General features: G+C 38.2%; 1 protein-coding gene across 9 annotated transcripts in view; it reads right to left on the bottom strand.

The window, feature by feature from the left end:
- LOC131049033 (putative ion channel POLLUX-like 2) overlaps positions 1 to 16,028 on the bottom strand; it is a 383,365-nt gene that overhangs the window by 41,177 nt on the left and 326,160 nt on the right. The gene's annotated exons all lie outside the window — the stretch shown is intronic.

Raw genomic sequence — 16,028 nt, 5'->3', positions numbered from 1 at the left:
GGAAATATTAAATTATTTATTTTTTAAATTGGTGTCTCCAAGTACCCCGTCTCCTATTTTTGAAAATTAGTCATATCAGTACCGGTACCAATCTACGGAGTCTCCAAGTACCCCCATCTCCTGGTGAACTTGCTTTGCATATATTCAAGTGTATGTATGCACCTTGTAAAGACCCTTGAAGATTTTTACCACAGTTGTCGTGTTTTTCCAATTAACAATTTTATTGTCAGAAGCTCCACTTTGCTGTTTATAAATTTCTGATGAAAATGATGTTTATTGCCATTCTGAGTTTAATATCGTGCTTGAACATGGGTTATTCTTGGAAACAAAATTATCATTCTTGATACACATAACAATGCAGCAATAGACTAAAATAACTCTTCCTTTATAAATATCAGTTGCTTAGAATGCAAATAAACAATTATATTTTACTCAGCAGTTTGCTGCGTACATGTATACATAATAGGAAGCTATCTTCAGAATGTAAAACAGAAAGCATACAAATGAACCTGGGTTAAATTCGTTCAGTCCACTATAGATGAAATGATCTTCAGAAATAGTCTCCACTTTGCTGTAGAAAATCGCTTAGTAAGAAAGAAGAAGTCACCCAGATCTTGAAAAATCTCTCTTATTGAAACAAAACTATGCTTATAAAATACAATGTAGTCGTTGAGCAAATAATCAATTGACCGGTTGACTAACTCTGGGATCTTGGACCTCAGAATCAGGGAATCGGGCAGGAATCATGGACTCTATCTTGTATGTCAACAAAGAATTGCCCATGCTGAAGTCTTCTATCCACACCAGCAGAGTATACACTTACCTCAAACACTCAAATACCACTGCAGTACTTTGCAACAGAAAATATAATGCCAAGGGAAGCCACATCCAGTTTTCCAGTCAAAGTCAACTACTCCAACAAGCACATGAGTGTGGTATAGTGCAGTCAGCAAAAATCTGTTTGTTGCTGCTTATTTGCAGATCTCCCTACTCAGAAAATTGTTCATGTTCAGCAGCTTGTCATCCAAGAATAATGCCAAGGATTTCAATATAAATTCTCTGATATTTTCACCCAGCAGATTAGCAATGATTTCCATGCATGGCATCCAGCAATATAGTCATCCTACTCAAAAAATATTCCCACGCACTAGCAAGGGATCTGACCCATTCACCTAAAGGAGTGCACCTAGTATTTCTTCATCTCTCACAAGCATGCACATGACTCAAACAAGGATGTTTACAAATGAAATTATATCAGCTATAAACTTAGTATTCTTTTAACAAGGCATCCATTCTTCCTGTAGCTTATTCCACAAACCTTCTGAAATTTGTCTCCTCTGAAGACTTCACAAATTTCCAATAATTGTTCTTTGCTATTATAGGTTTTTCTAGGGGAATTAAAGGTGTTTTTATTTAATAACATTTTTCTAGGTGTGGGCATCCAAAAAAGGGAGTCTCAAGGTGATGTTTAATTTAATTAAAATATTACAACTCTATAGTGGGAATGAATTGTGTTGATGTGTTTTTTATGCACTTCTAACACATAATAAAATACCAAAAGTAGTCTATCCTCTCTTGATCAAAATCTTCCTAGATGTTGAATTACATGAACAACCAAGATGACTCCAAAGTTTCTACAGTCAGGTCTTGACGTGTGGATAGCTCAATGGTTGATGTGATTTGCTTGGATCACCAAAGGACTTATGTTGAATACTTGAATGTTGAACGTTTGGATGTTGTTGGAACATGGAAATTAACTTGATTAAAAAGGGCAAAAGGACAGGGTTTGAGAAGACTATGCTACTCCTAAGATCAAAGATAACAATGAATGTTACTCGGATAAACAAACTCCTTCATATCAAGTTTTGCTTCGCCATGATAACAACAGCTACACAAGATTGATGTGATCTTCTAAGGATGAGAAAGGTTTTCATATCATGAATACTCATGCAAATACCCATACATGATGCAACTTGAATAAGTATCCACAATTGAACTAAACACAAGTGTAAGGTTTAGGCTAACTTTGCACTGTAGCATACAATCAGCAAGCTACAAAAAGTATGAACCAAAGAATTCTTCAAAATATCTGCATAAGCATACATTATAATCAATGAGCTTCAATTAAACTATGAGAAGTAGACAAGAAAACATGCCCAAGCAGAAATAACACCAAATTCACCATAACTTCAATGAACAAGCCTTTGCAACAACTTCAAGTTTTCCTCCTCCTACTCTACTCTAACTATTAGCAAATTGCTTTCTAACTACTGCTCTTCTCTTACTGTCTTCTTGTCTTCTTATTCACCTACTCTTATGTTAACCTTTACAAATCAGAAAACTGAGCCTTATATAGATAGCTCTTTACAATGAATGGCTCAAATTGACATACAATCAATGGCCGAGATTACATGATGGAAACCCTAACTAGGGTTTGTTCCAACAACTCCTTTTGGCCAATGAGAAAATTACATTTAGGTTCAATACTGAATGTGACACAATAGAAAATGAGGTTAGGTATCTCAAAGTTCGTGCCTCCATGGGTGGGTCAGGTACATTGCATTTGGACATGTTGATGTGGAACCTTTTGATTGGTTGAGTGATGACAAGGATGCCACCTCAACTTGTATTGTAGACTTGATACTCAGCATCACAAGTAAGTGTTTTTATGCCTCGAGCAATATCTCTTGATGCTCAACATCTCGAGCTTACTCAATGTAGTGATGATGATGGGAAGCATCATTCTAGTCAAGTCAATCCTCTATATTTGATTGCTTATCTTGGCTTTACGCCCTAAGGCCTTGACTTGATCAACTTGCCCCACTACTAGCTGTCTTCTTGGTGATGTTTCAATGTATACTATGTGATGCTCACTTGAACCTATCCTTCAAATTGTGAAACCTTTCCCTTTCGTGTGTTATTAATGGATCATCCGTCCATCCTCTTGCATCATTTGACCCTTGGCTAAGTGACGAAACTCCTCCTTGATGTAGCCTTGACCTATCTCCCCCTTGTGATATTGAAATTCTAACCTCTTTTCTTGCCTTATCAACTAGATGGATCCTTAAAGTTTTTTATCATGATCCCATTCCTTCGATGTTGAAACACCATCCTTGGAGTGCGGTTCTGATCTCCTACAATTAGGCCTGCCCTTTCGATTTCCTCCTTTGTCACCTACAAAGTACACAAAAAGGGTGTCAAATACATAAAATACATACTAATTTCACTTAGCTTTCATTTCTATATGCTCTGATTCTTGATTTTCAGATTGGATTATGTGGTGTTTCAGGTCTGATTGAGGTCTGATCTTAACCAAACTTCCCTTTAATGTTGCTACAGGTCTGGAAATTCACCTCAATCTGCCCAGGCTGCCTTCAAATTGAACCGTAAATCCTTTCAAACTAAGTTCAAAACCCTTCTAGTTAAAATCGCCTCCCTTGATTAATGAAATGATCAAGGAATTCACTGATCTTTGTTACAAAAATCGCTGCCCTAAAGGTATTTTTGCTCTGCTCTGATCAGAATCACTGATTGCTTATTGAATGATGTTGAAATGAGGTTAATACTCCCTTCTTATAGGCGTGGATGAGTGAAAGTGTATGTCTACATCCTTAGGCCGACTTGTTTTCAACACATAAAATGTTTTAATTTCCTCTCTTTGCTGATCACCTATACCTCTGGTTTTTGTTTGATGGCCACTAGTGCTTGATTGGCATATCATGCCTTAGGCAGTATTGAGTCTTTCATTTGCACAAAATCACTTTGCTTAGTCGGCATCAAGTCCTCCATTTGCACTAACACATGCTAGGCGGCATATTAAGCTTTGTTTGCATAATGAATTCGGTCTTTAAGCCCTTTGTTTGCGTTTTGCTTTGAGCGGTGTTTAATGCCTCATTTGCATAAGCTTACTTGTTCTTAAGCGGACTTTAGGTCCTCAATTGCACAATCTAATTGGCTCTTAGGTGTTCATTTGCACAATGTAACCTTTGCTTGGGCGGCCTTTAGCCTTTCATTTGCATTTGGATTCTGGCTTCAAGCCCTTTGTTTGCACAATCAACCCTAGGTGGCATTTTGACTTTCATTTGCACAATGTAAACTTTGCTTGGGCACCTTCATACCATCCACTTACACAACTTGGGCGGCTTTTATGCCCTCATTTGCACAAGTTTAGCGACAAATTCATCATTGTTTGCACAATGGCTTCTCATCCTAGGCAGTATTTTGTGTTTCATTTGCACAAGTAGGGCAGCAAATTTAGGTTCATTTGTACAAACATGGCCAAAATTTTGCACAACTTACTTGGTTGGCATTAAGTCCTCCATTTGCACAAGGATTTCTTGCCTAGATCAAGCTTGGTGTGGCAGCAATTGATGGTCTATTTGCACAGTTTGAACTTGCATCTCATCTTAGCCATAGAAAGTTTGTTGATTGAGATAGTAATTTTGGTGCATCTTTGCCTCAAACCTCCTCTAACCTAGGTGCAATTTCACCTTCCATTCATTCAATTACCTCATAGTGAGCAAACCCATGCCAGGACCACACTTTGAGCAAGATCATGCCTTAGCCAAATTTTTGCCTCAAAACCTTAATGTGCCCAATGTTATCATGCTTCAACATTTGTTTATCATTGAAAGCAACTTTGGTGACCATTCTCTCAATTTAACCTATGCCATTGTAAAACGCTAATTCTCACCATCTCAATGTTGGCATTGGATTGCCATTGATGACAACATATTGCCACGTTGATAGAAAAGATGAGTGTCATAGAGATGAAGTGCATCTTCACATAGTGGATGTGTATGAGACCCATATTCGTGTTTATGTCGAACAGTCTAACAGCAGGTTGAAGAAAGCATGGAGGTTGCATTTGGGCAGAGAAGACAAACATGATATCAAAAGAATATGTACTGACAGAAGGGATCAATACTGAGATGGGTTGACATGACAGAGATGTCTTTGAGACCTTTGGGCAGAGCAGATAGATTGTGCGCAGAAGAAACAAACTATGCGTGTAATGGTTGTGACTATTTATCCCACATAGGTAGTACAACGGTGATATCGAGTATCTATATAGACCGATGAGTATTGGTTAAGTGTGCAATGGCACACATGCTTTTTACCCTCAACTTGGGGTGGGCGTAGAGGAGTTACGAAGTTTTAGGCGCAAGATCGCAGCGATCATGACAGACTGTCCGATGAAGATTGCGATGTTGTGTAATCTCCCCTTCTTAGCCAGAATCAACAAATCAAGATCAGTCTATTAACGAAGTCCTCGTAGACTGATAAGGATGGACAGAGGACACTGGACTGGCGATTTTCTCCTATTTCTGAGGGCACTTTAGAGTAAACATGGGTGGAATCTGTCAACAGTATTGTTATCTCGAAGTTGCCATTCTAAAACTGCATTAAACCCTAGAATATATCCTTCAAAGACATAAGTGAGTCTAGAGAGAGAGTGAAGTGCTTCCTTGCTAGGTATCCATGAGAGAGAAAAAAGGAAAATTAAAAGAGATATTAAAGTTGATGCATAGAACTTTATAATCTCTCCTTCGGTCACTAAAAACAAATTTATAATATAAAGTTTGACTTTTCCAAGATCATATTCCTAGAGAGAGAGTAAAAGGGGACGAGAGAGATAAAGGATGACTTAAGTGGAAAAAGAACATAACATAAAGTGAGCTCTCCAAAAAGGGAATATTATTATATTGAAAAAGGTGATCATTATTTTACTCATTTGGAATGTTAGGGTTTTAGCCCTAATTAGGGTGTAGCTAAGGAGAAGCATAAAAAGGCAAACTTTGGGGAGAAGATGTTATGTTGATAATATTTCACTTTCTCGCCTCCTTTGAGGAGCTTGTGGTTTTGAGGCCTTAGAGATGTAGCCCTCCAATTGTTGTTGCACATCTACAGCTGTGAGAGACCAGCCAAGGTTGTGAAGAGAAACTCTACATCAAGGGTTTCTTTTGGGCTTATGGTGAATCAGTTTTGAAGTTTTGTGACCTCCTTGCTTGTCAGAGAAGCCGTACCATCTTGGGAGTGATTAGCAACAAGTTTTGAAAGCCATCTTTACACAAGGGTTATACCAGCATATTAAGGCAAACTGTGAGAAGACAAGGCAACGATTTGAAGGACTTTGGAGCAGCTAAAGGAATGGTGTTGGTGGTTGAGTGAGATGGCTGCTTGCTTAGCCAATTTCCATCTACAGCACCTTGTAAGTCATTTCAGACATTTATCATGGATTCTACTCTCATAAAATCCGCAATGTTCAACCTTAAGACCTGGACAATGGAGTAGTATGTATACTTAAAATAATCTTTAAACAAATTCACATGAAATACCAGACCTTCCCTTGTTTCTAATGGTGCATCAGGATTAAGCAAGTGAAAGGGCAATCTCCATCCAACATAAGTGGTGTCTAACCTTCAATACTCTTCAAGCAAATTCCTGAGGACAATGGGATGATCATAAATCCCAAGAAGGTCAAAAACTTCAAATATTGCTTCTCTTGACATAAAGAAACAAGGATTCCCATCCCGGTCACATATTGCCCTCTTTTTGGAGTCATACTTTTGTGCTAACAATTTCAGAAGATCCACATTAGCATAGACATTTGGAAAAACTAGTTTTCCCAAGCTCAGTTTCCACGGGTTGCAAATTGGTTCAGACTTCTCACACCTATGATAATGAAACAAGAATAATTCATAGCCTCTAATGGTTGTATATACATCTCCCACATCACCATAATTATCTTTTGATTTCCATTTTGCAGACCTCTTAGGTTTGGGAGTGGAACCCGACAATTGGTCTAATAGATCCTGGTTCAATTTTCTCTCTTCCGCCCTAGTTTTTGGACTTGCTTCCTTCGTTGTTTTCTTTTTCCCTTTACCTTTTCTCGTTTCCCCCCTCTATCTTTTCACAGAACCACTAGAACCCTCCATTTTGTAAGTAACTCAAAGAATTTCTTGAAACAATCACAGGGAAATCGCCCAAGATACTTGCTACTTTTATTGTATTCTTCTTTCCTGCTCCAATGTCGTCTCTGTATGTCTGCAATTCTGATGCAAAAATTTGCAAGATGTCTCTCAGAGAATGTTGTTCGTGCAGCAATAAATGTTCCAATCTGTAATTCAATGGGGCAATCTTTTCGAAATTTGAATGATTTTGACGACGTGTGACATCGGTTTAACTCTCCCTGTCACTGCTTCCAAGTTTGGCGCCTTTCTAACAAACTAGTTGTTGCGGATAAATATGGCGATATTAGTAACTGTCTCCTTTTCGCGTCATTTCAGCCTAACTTATATCGATAAGCGATCATTAACTTGATTTTGATCTTCGGGCTACCTATACCGAAAATACCTTAGATGATGCCTATCGATATTACTTTCATTATCGACATATCCAAAGACTGTCTTTCCGACTTTATAAGTCATCCCGATGAAAACCTTGTTTCTGAATTCGCCATGAGTTATCCCAATAGAGGTATTCTTATCAATAGTATGCCATCGAACTAACTATTCCGATTAGGTTTCCTCAGTATTGATTTCTCAGTTCGTAATTCCAGAATCGGGATAGTTCTCCCGGTATTACTCCGTCCATTAATCGTTGGGATAGCTTTATCGATCAAAACATCATTTATGTGTTATTCCGATGAGATACACTCGTTTATACTTTCTTCCATTGGGATAGTTTACACCATCTGGATAACCTTTTGAACCTACACCGACCTTATATATTATTCCGAAAGGACCTGGACCGGCATAATTAATCCCAAAATGTGTATCGGGATAACTTTACTCTATCGGTATTACAAAGTATTGCTATTCCGCCCTTGACGACTATTCTGATAGGCATCTCAATGTTCACGTTCGGTATAACTATACCAAGAGCCATGTTCAGTACTGACTTATTAGATCGGGTTAGCTATCTCGATATATACATAAAATGCTGCTTAATGAGAGTTATTTTGCTAATCTTTCTTGGGTCTACCAGGGGTTATTTTCATAGGATTTAGGACACAATGGATATAGTATGTGAGATCTTATACTAGACAGGAGAGAACTTTTGTAGCTTCAACCTTTTACCATCTCAAATACAAAAGATTGGTGATGACTGACATGCCAGGGGTACTAAGTATTGTTACTAGATTTTGGGGTTTCAACAGTGGCTCTATCTGAGGATGAGGTGTTCAAAAGAATACCTGCAAGAATCTAGGTCAATCTCTGGGAAAAGCAAACCAAGTGATATGTTACATATATTCTCATGATGATGGGAATGGGGTGTACAAATGAGATGGTGAAATGAATCCTAATCTTCTGTGCATGGATAAGAACTTATTTTTATAAGAAAGAAGTGCTTCAAGAATTGTCCATGCACTGGCAATTCTTGTCGCTCACCTGATGTGTTTTGTAAGAAATATGAATCTTCACCTCCTTTGCCTGTGACAATGTATGGTCCAACCCACAATGCTTCAAATTTTCCATGTTTTCCTTTGTCCTGCTGCCTGACATTCCACATAAGAACCCATTCTCCTTCATGGAACTTCCTATCCTTTGACTTTCTATCATAAAGAAGTTCCATCTGTGCTTGGGCTTTGAGATTTTTATTTTGTGCTTCTCTCCTCATCTCATCTAATTCTGCCAACTGTATAAACCTTTCCTCCTTTGGATCAAAAAGGTCCTCCTCATTCACAAATTTGTAGACCAGTAATAAATTTTCCAATGGAAGCACAACTCGTTTCCCATATACCAACTCAAATGGGGATTTTCAAGTGGATTTTTCGGTGGTAACTCTGTCTACCCAAAGGGCTAAGTTCAACTTGGAATCTCGGGCCCTTTTGTTGTTATCAAGCATCCTTCTTATGATTTTCAGAATGTTCTTGTTGCTTGATTCAACTTGACCGTTTCCTTGGGGGTGATATGGTGAAGCATGAGAGACCTCAATGCCATACTCTTCACATATCTCATTGAATTCAACAAATCTAAAACACATGCCATTATCTGTTATAAATCTAGCAGGGACATCAAACCTAGTCAGTATATTTTCCATCAAGAATTTGATCACCACCTTACTGGTTGCCTTTTTAGTAGGGATAGCCTCTACCCATTTAGTAAAATAATCAGTGGCTACTAGGATCCACCTGTGACCTTGTTGTGACGTTTTCACACATCGCCCCATTGCAAATGGGGACCCATGTTTTTTGCTTTTTAGGGTTTGTTCTTTGGGTCTTTTAGGGTTTTGTTAGCTAGCCTTTGCATTTTGAACGTCGCCCAGGGGATCACATGGGTAAGCAAGTCCGGCTTGAGTGAGGTCCTGATCCTGAAATTTGGCTAAGTCTGGAATGTCCTGATCCTGAAATTTGACTAAGTCTGGAAACTGAAAAACCTCAAAAAACTAGATTTTGCAATATAACTCCTGGAGGTCTGAAACCACTCTCAAACATCCTGAAAGTATATATGGAATATAACTTAAAGTATAAGAACTTATACTTAAATGTTATATTCCATAAAAATTATCCTGATAGAGAGTGCGAAAAGTCAAATTTCGCTCATGTCCTTCACTGAGGATCCAGAGCGAATTTCGCTCCTGTCCCTCTCCAAGGGACCAGAGCGAAAATACTTATTTGAGCTATTCCTGACCGTGTTTGGACGAATTGAGACATCAAAGGCATGGTGAAGGACGAAATGAGCATGATAGAGCATCCAGACTTGATCAAAAACAATGAAATGATGAAGTTTTTGCCTAGAGGGTCAGATTCGCTCCTGTCCCTCGCTGAAGGACCATAGCGAAATTCTTCATAAGGTACGATCTAGGTAAAGATCAAGCAAGTTTTATGTTTGAAGGCAAGAAAGGAGATGAATTGAACCCATTGAAGACAAATTGAAGATTATTAAACGTCAACAAGGGACCCAAATGCCCAAGTTCGCTCTTGTCCCTCAGGCAGGGACCAGAGCGATTTTTGTCTTAGACAAATTTCTTGCCAAGTTACAATGAATTCCAAGGCATGGATGAATGAAAGGGGACATTACGAGACCGTTGAAGATAAATTTGGAAGCTGGCGAAATGTGATGGAGACTACAAGTACAAATTCGCTCCTGTGCCTCTCCAAGGGACCAGGGCGATATCTTAGTTATGTTGCCTTTTCCTCAAATTCAAACCACTCCAAGTCAAGGAGAGAGGTGGCAAGGACATTTCGAAGCGTCTCAATTAAGCACAAAGCATCAAAAATTGCCAAAGATGAAGGATTTGCACCAAGACATCTAATTCGCTCCTGTCCCTCAGGCAGGGACCAGAGCGAAATTCCTATAAAGGCCAAGATTTTGAAAGTTTATCAAGTGTTAAGTGATTAAGGAGAATCAAGGGACTTCATTTTACGCATCGAAAGCAATGGCAAGTTGAAGAACGCAAGAACAAGCTCAAAATCTTGAAGTTCGCTCCTGTCCCTCTCCAAGGGACCAGAGCGATGTTTATCATATTGGCCAAATCTCTCAAAAATCACGTGAAGTTAAGGTTTTGCAAGGTGGTAAAAGGTCCGAGGCATGATTAGAAGATGATATACAAAGGCTTCAAACGTTAAACGATCACCAATTTGTATAAAGAGCCTATATCGCTCTTGTCCTTTGGACAAGGACCAAGGCGATTTCATTAAAACACTCATGATCCTTTAAATGCATGTCAAGGCAAGTGCACGTGAGATCAAGGACGTCCTTCAAAAGGCAATGAACGAAGAATCAAGGTTGAAAGATCACACATTTTGGCTAGAGCTTCCAAATTGCTCCTGTCCCTCTCCAAGGGACAAGGGCGATAATCTTTCTAAAGTCTAAATGCCTTGTAAAAAAATCAAGTGGGACTAGCATGGAATGAACAAACAATGTTATTATTCGCCCTACAATGAAGATTAGAGATTAAAGATGCCAGGTCAAGGAGAAATTATAAGGATCGCTCCTGTCCCTCTCCAAGGGACTAGGGCGATATTTGCCAAAGCACTCATTTTCCTTCGAAGATCATGACAAAACAAACTTGCAAAGGGTTCAAAGCGTTGTTTGAAAGGTAATAAAGGAGAAGTTGATATCAAGAAAGGAGAATTTCAAGTAAAAATTGATGGATCGCTCCTGTCCCTCTCCAAGGGACCAGGGCGATAATAGTCATGAGATGCATTCATTCGCACAAACAAGTCAATTAAGCTCAAAGATCCTAGCAAAAATGTCTAATTCAACGTGGAAATAAATACTTTGGACGTCAAAATTGCACGAATCAAGACCAAGATGATGGATCGCTCCTGTCCCTCAGTCAGGGACCAGGGCGATGAGGTACGTATTATTTCATTTTCAAAAATTTGGCGCTCAAACACATTTCTTTAAATTTATTTTAAATGCTAAAATCGATGGATTGCAAATTTAATTAAAAATGGCATTTAAAATTTGCGCTTGATATTTATTAATTATTTTTGCCTTTATAAAAATCGAAATTTATTAATTTAAATAATAAAGGCATTTAATAATTAATTATTAATTAATAAAAAATCAAATGGAGCGCTAAGATATGAAGGTCGGCTTTATTTATTTATTAAAAATCATTTAAATTGTCTTATTTTATAAAAGTCGTCCTAAGTGAATTGGTGGTGTAAGCGCTTATAAAGGGTGGTGAAGATTGTTATTTTCACATTACCATTTTATCATTCAAGTGCGATTTGAGGAAGACAAAGGAGTAGTGCGAATTGTGTGTTAGAGGTGCGAATTTCATTTCAAGCAAAGGAAGGCGCTAATATCATCAAAGGAGTGCGAACTTAGTTTTCCACTTGAGCGAACTTGCCAAGGACATTGAAGATCACGTCAAGGACATATCAAAGGTGGTGAAGTTCCTAATTTGAACAAGAGATCACGTTGATGCCATCTAATATCACTTTTGCCTAGGCGAATTTTCTTCATTTTGCATTCTAGAGTTAGTTCTCAAGAGAGGTATGGCGATATGGATTTATTGTTTTGATTTTGAATTTTGATCGTCATAGCCTTAAATTTTGAAATTTTGAATTCATAGCTCAGTAGTCGTTTTTAGGAAATGATTAATAAAGGACTTATCATTAAGTTTCCTAAAATTTGCTCTCTAATTTATGTTATGTATTGCAAAATCATGGTACTAATTTTGAAATGTTGTGTAGGCATCAAATGGAGATCTCTTCAAGGAAAATCAAGCCGGATCCAGGACGGTCTTCGCCAGGACGATCAAGTAAGGACATGGGCAACCTCTTTCAATCCAACGTTCCAAGGCGAGGTACATCATCATCCTGCACATCAAGGACACAAGGAGTTAGAACAAGGGCTCGTTGAAGAAGCAAATAATTCCAGATGAATTAATTAAAGCAAGCTTCTCAACAACATCAAGTTGAATATTTACCAAAGTTACAAGTGTCAGATGAGGTGGCATCCTAGTCATCACGTCTCCAATCAGTGAGGTCCATCTCAGCATGTCCAGATTCAATGTACTTAACTCATGGAAGGTGGCACAAACTCCGATGTACCTACCCTGGCTATCCATTGGTCGATTTTTCTAGAGTAGACATGTGTCCAAGCAATACAATTTTATCATTGGTCAAGCATTAAATGTTATGTAATGGTTGTAATAAACCCTAATTAGGGTTTTCATTGTTGAATCTTGGCCATTGATCTTGAATTGATCTAAGCCATCAAATTGTATTGTGGGCACTATATAAGCCCAGGCATTTCATTTGTAAAGGCTAATTAGCAATAGCTAGAGAGTTAGAAGATAGAGAGTAGTTAGAAATTGATAGAATAGTAGTTAGAGTAGAATAGGAGGACAAGGCAAGAAATTGTTGCCATTGATTGTAAACAAACTCCATTTTCATTGAAGTAATGGTGAAGTGTGTCGTTTCTTGCAATTTGCATGGTTTCTTGTTGAGTCTTCAATCCTAGATGGTAGATGATTAGATGAATGGAGGAAATGTGATTGATTAATGGTGGAATTCGTATATCCATACTACTAGCAGTTTGTTGATTGCAGACTTGCCTTGTGTAGTCAACTGGAATCGTTCAGCTTAAGCTCAATTTCAATTTGTTGCCTCTTCATTGATATGCATCAACTTGGATGGTATCTATGCCTGTGGTGATGATTTGAACATCATAAAGCTTCCCTTAGAAGATCGCACTAGTCTTGTGTAGATGTTCCATTGATGTCAAAACAAGATCTAGTTAGAGTTTCATCAAAAAAATCAAGTCATTGCTCCTACATTCTTAGTATTAGGATTAGATCCTCTCTTCGCCCTTATCCTTTTTTCATTTTTTTCAAATCTAAGTTAGTAAGAGCCTGTGTCCAGCAAAGCAGATCGGAAGTTCAATCATCACATGTAAGTCCCCTTGTGATCCCAGCAAATCACATCATACCACTGGAGCTTGTCCACACGTAGAGACCCTACATCAAAGAACCTTGAAGTTTCTCCGATTGATCCTTTTCGCGATATCTTCAGCATTCAGAAACTTTATTCAAGAGAGGATAAGGTACCCTTGGGTATTTTATTCTGTGTTAGGCAGTATACAAAATACACGTCAACAGACCTCCACTTGACTTGTCAGCAATCTCTCCTATGAAATCAATTCCCCACTGCTGAAAGGGCTCTTCAACATGCATTGGTCTTAGTGGTAAAGCTCCTTGATATTTCAATTTTCCTGAAAATTTTTGACATGCTTCACATTTCCTTACATATGTGTATGCATCTTTAAAAACACTAGGCCAATAATATCCAGCCTTCAAAATTTTGTAGGCAGTAACTTTAGCTGAAAAATGTCCCCCGCACACTCCATCATGCATTTCTTTCAGCACCACCAGTGATTGATGTTGGTCTAGACAAAAATAACAGCACACCATCTATATTCTTCCAGTACAAGTCCCCATTTCTTAGAACATACTTAGCTGCTTTTAATTTGAGTGATCTTTTTTGGTTCTCGTCTAAACATTCAAGACACTGCATATGCTTCAGGTAGTAGATGATATTTGAGTACCAAGGAACCTGTTCTATACTCATAATTGTGTCTTCTAGGCTTACATTATTGATTTGGGCAGCTTCCAAATTTGATTCAGCCATCAACTTGGCTAACCCTTGTCCCCTTACCAATTTGGTTATTTGGATGTTTATATTGAATTCTTGTATCTGATTTATCCATCTACACCTTCTGCCAGTCACCTCTGATTGTCTGAATATGTCTTTGACTGTTGCATTAGGGACATATGCCACCACTTCCGCCCCTACTAGATATGATCTGAAGGTTTTTATTGCTTTAACAATTGCATAGGCTTGTTTTTCATTGATGTCATACTTCAATTCAGCTTCCTGCAAGGCTTTGCTAAAGAATGCAATAGGTTGCTCATGGCCCTCGTCATTCTTTTGTAACATAACAACAACAATGGTGTGATAAGAGGCAAAAGAGAATATTTGGAATGGCTTGGAGAAATCAGGAAACTTTAGCACATGAGCTTCCTTAATTGCTTTCTTGATACTTGCAAATGCATCCTTAGCTTTGTTGTTCCACTCCAACTTTGCACCCTTCTTCAACATCTTGGATATGGGTTTCACAATATCTGCAAAATTAGATGTGAATCTCCTCCCGAAGTTAATCTATCCAAAAAATGACTGTATGACTTTGACCGTTTTGGGAATGGGAATTCTATCAATGGTAGCAACTCTCTCTGGATCAATTTTCACTCCCTCTTTTGAAACTATATGCCCCAATAGTTTCCCTTCTGTGACACCAAAATGGCACTTCTTGGGGTTTAAAAAGATACCATATTCTAGAGCTTTTATGAATATTTTCTCAAGGTGACTACATTGATCTTCAACTTTCTTTGAGTATGCAGTTAGATCATCTTGATATACTATCATGATCATATTGATCAATTCTACAAATGCTACATCCATAGCCCTTTGGAAAGTAGCCCCTGCTTTTGTTAGACCAAAAGGCATTCTAGTATACACATATGTTCCCCACGGGGTAGTGAATGCAGTTTTAAATTGTTCCAACTCTTTGACTTTTACTTGGTTGCAACCACAAAAGCCATCCATCATTGACAGTAGCTCACATCCTGTTACTTTTTGCATTAGTGCATCCATGTCTGGCAGTGGGTAATTATCTTTTAAGGAGGATATGTTTAGATTCCTGAAATCAACACATAATCTAATGTCACCATTCTTCTTGCGTACTGGCACAAGATTTGAAACCCACGTTGAGTATCTAATTGGCTTGATTATCCCTGCTTCCTTCATTTTTAATATTTCTTCATGCATTTTAGGCAACAGGGCGGGATTGATAGGTCTCTGTTTTTGTCTAAATGGCTTTGCTCCAGGCTTCAGTGGGATCTCATGCTGAAATAAGTCCTCCCTATATGCTTTTAAATCATCATACAACCAAGCAAATACATGCCTGTATTTTCTTAGCAATGCTATTAACTCTTCCCTTATCTTTGGTGCAAGCTTTTTCCCAATGAACACAATTTTTGGGGAATTCTCCTTTCCAAGATTTATCTCTTCAACATCCTCATCCTTAACTGGTGCTGCCTTTATTTCTATTAGATCATCTTTGTCAAAGATCCTCTCTAATGCAACAAGACCTTCAGGGATCTTGTTTGTTTTGAGCTGGACTATTTCCTTCCCAAATATGGTCTCTTTCCCATCAATTTCTTCCACATAAGCATTAAAATCAATCTGTTGGGATTCATATTTGCCCACACAACGTAGAAAGTTCAGTAAATCCTCATCATTTTCAAAAACTTGCCAATTGTATATGTTATCTGGGGCAAAAGGTCTATTTTTAACCTCCACCTTGGACACACCTTGACATGTTATATCATCTCGTCTGATGGCTACATTGGCTAGAAAATCTGCCATAATATTTTGGGATCTATCAACCCACTCTATTGAAAAAGCATCAAAACACTCAATAGTATTGTCATGTCCCCTCTTTAGCTCTGTCTAGCAGAGACATGTGAGTCAGCTTATTATGGGGTCTTGTACGCTGACAGTGGTG

The sequence above is a fragment of the Cryptomeria japonica genome, chromosome 2, assembly GCF_030272615.1.
Source record: "Cryptomeria japonica chromosome 2, Sugi_1.0, whole genome shotgun sequence".
Taxonomy (NCBI): Eukaryota; Viridiplantae; Streptophyta; class Pinopsida; order Cupressales; family Cupressaceae; genus Cryptomeria; species Cryptomeria japonica.
This window is presented reverse-complemented; position numbering and strand designations above follow the sequence as displayed.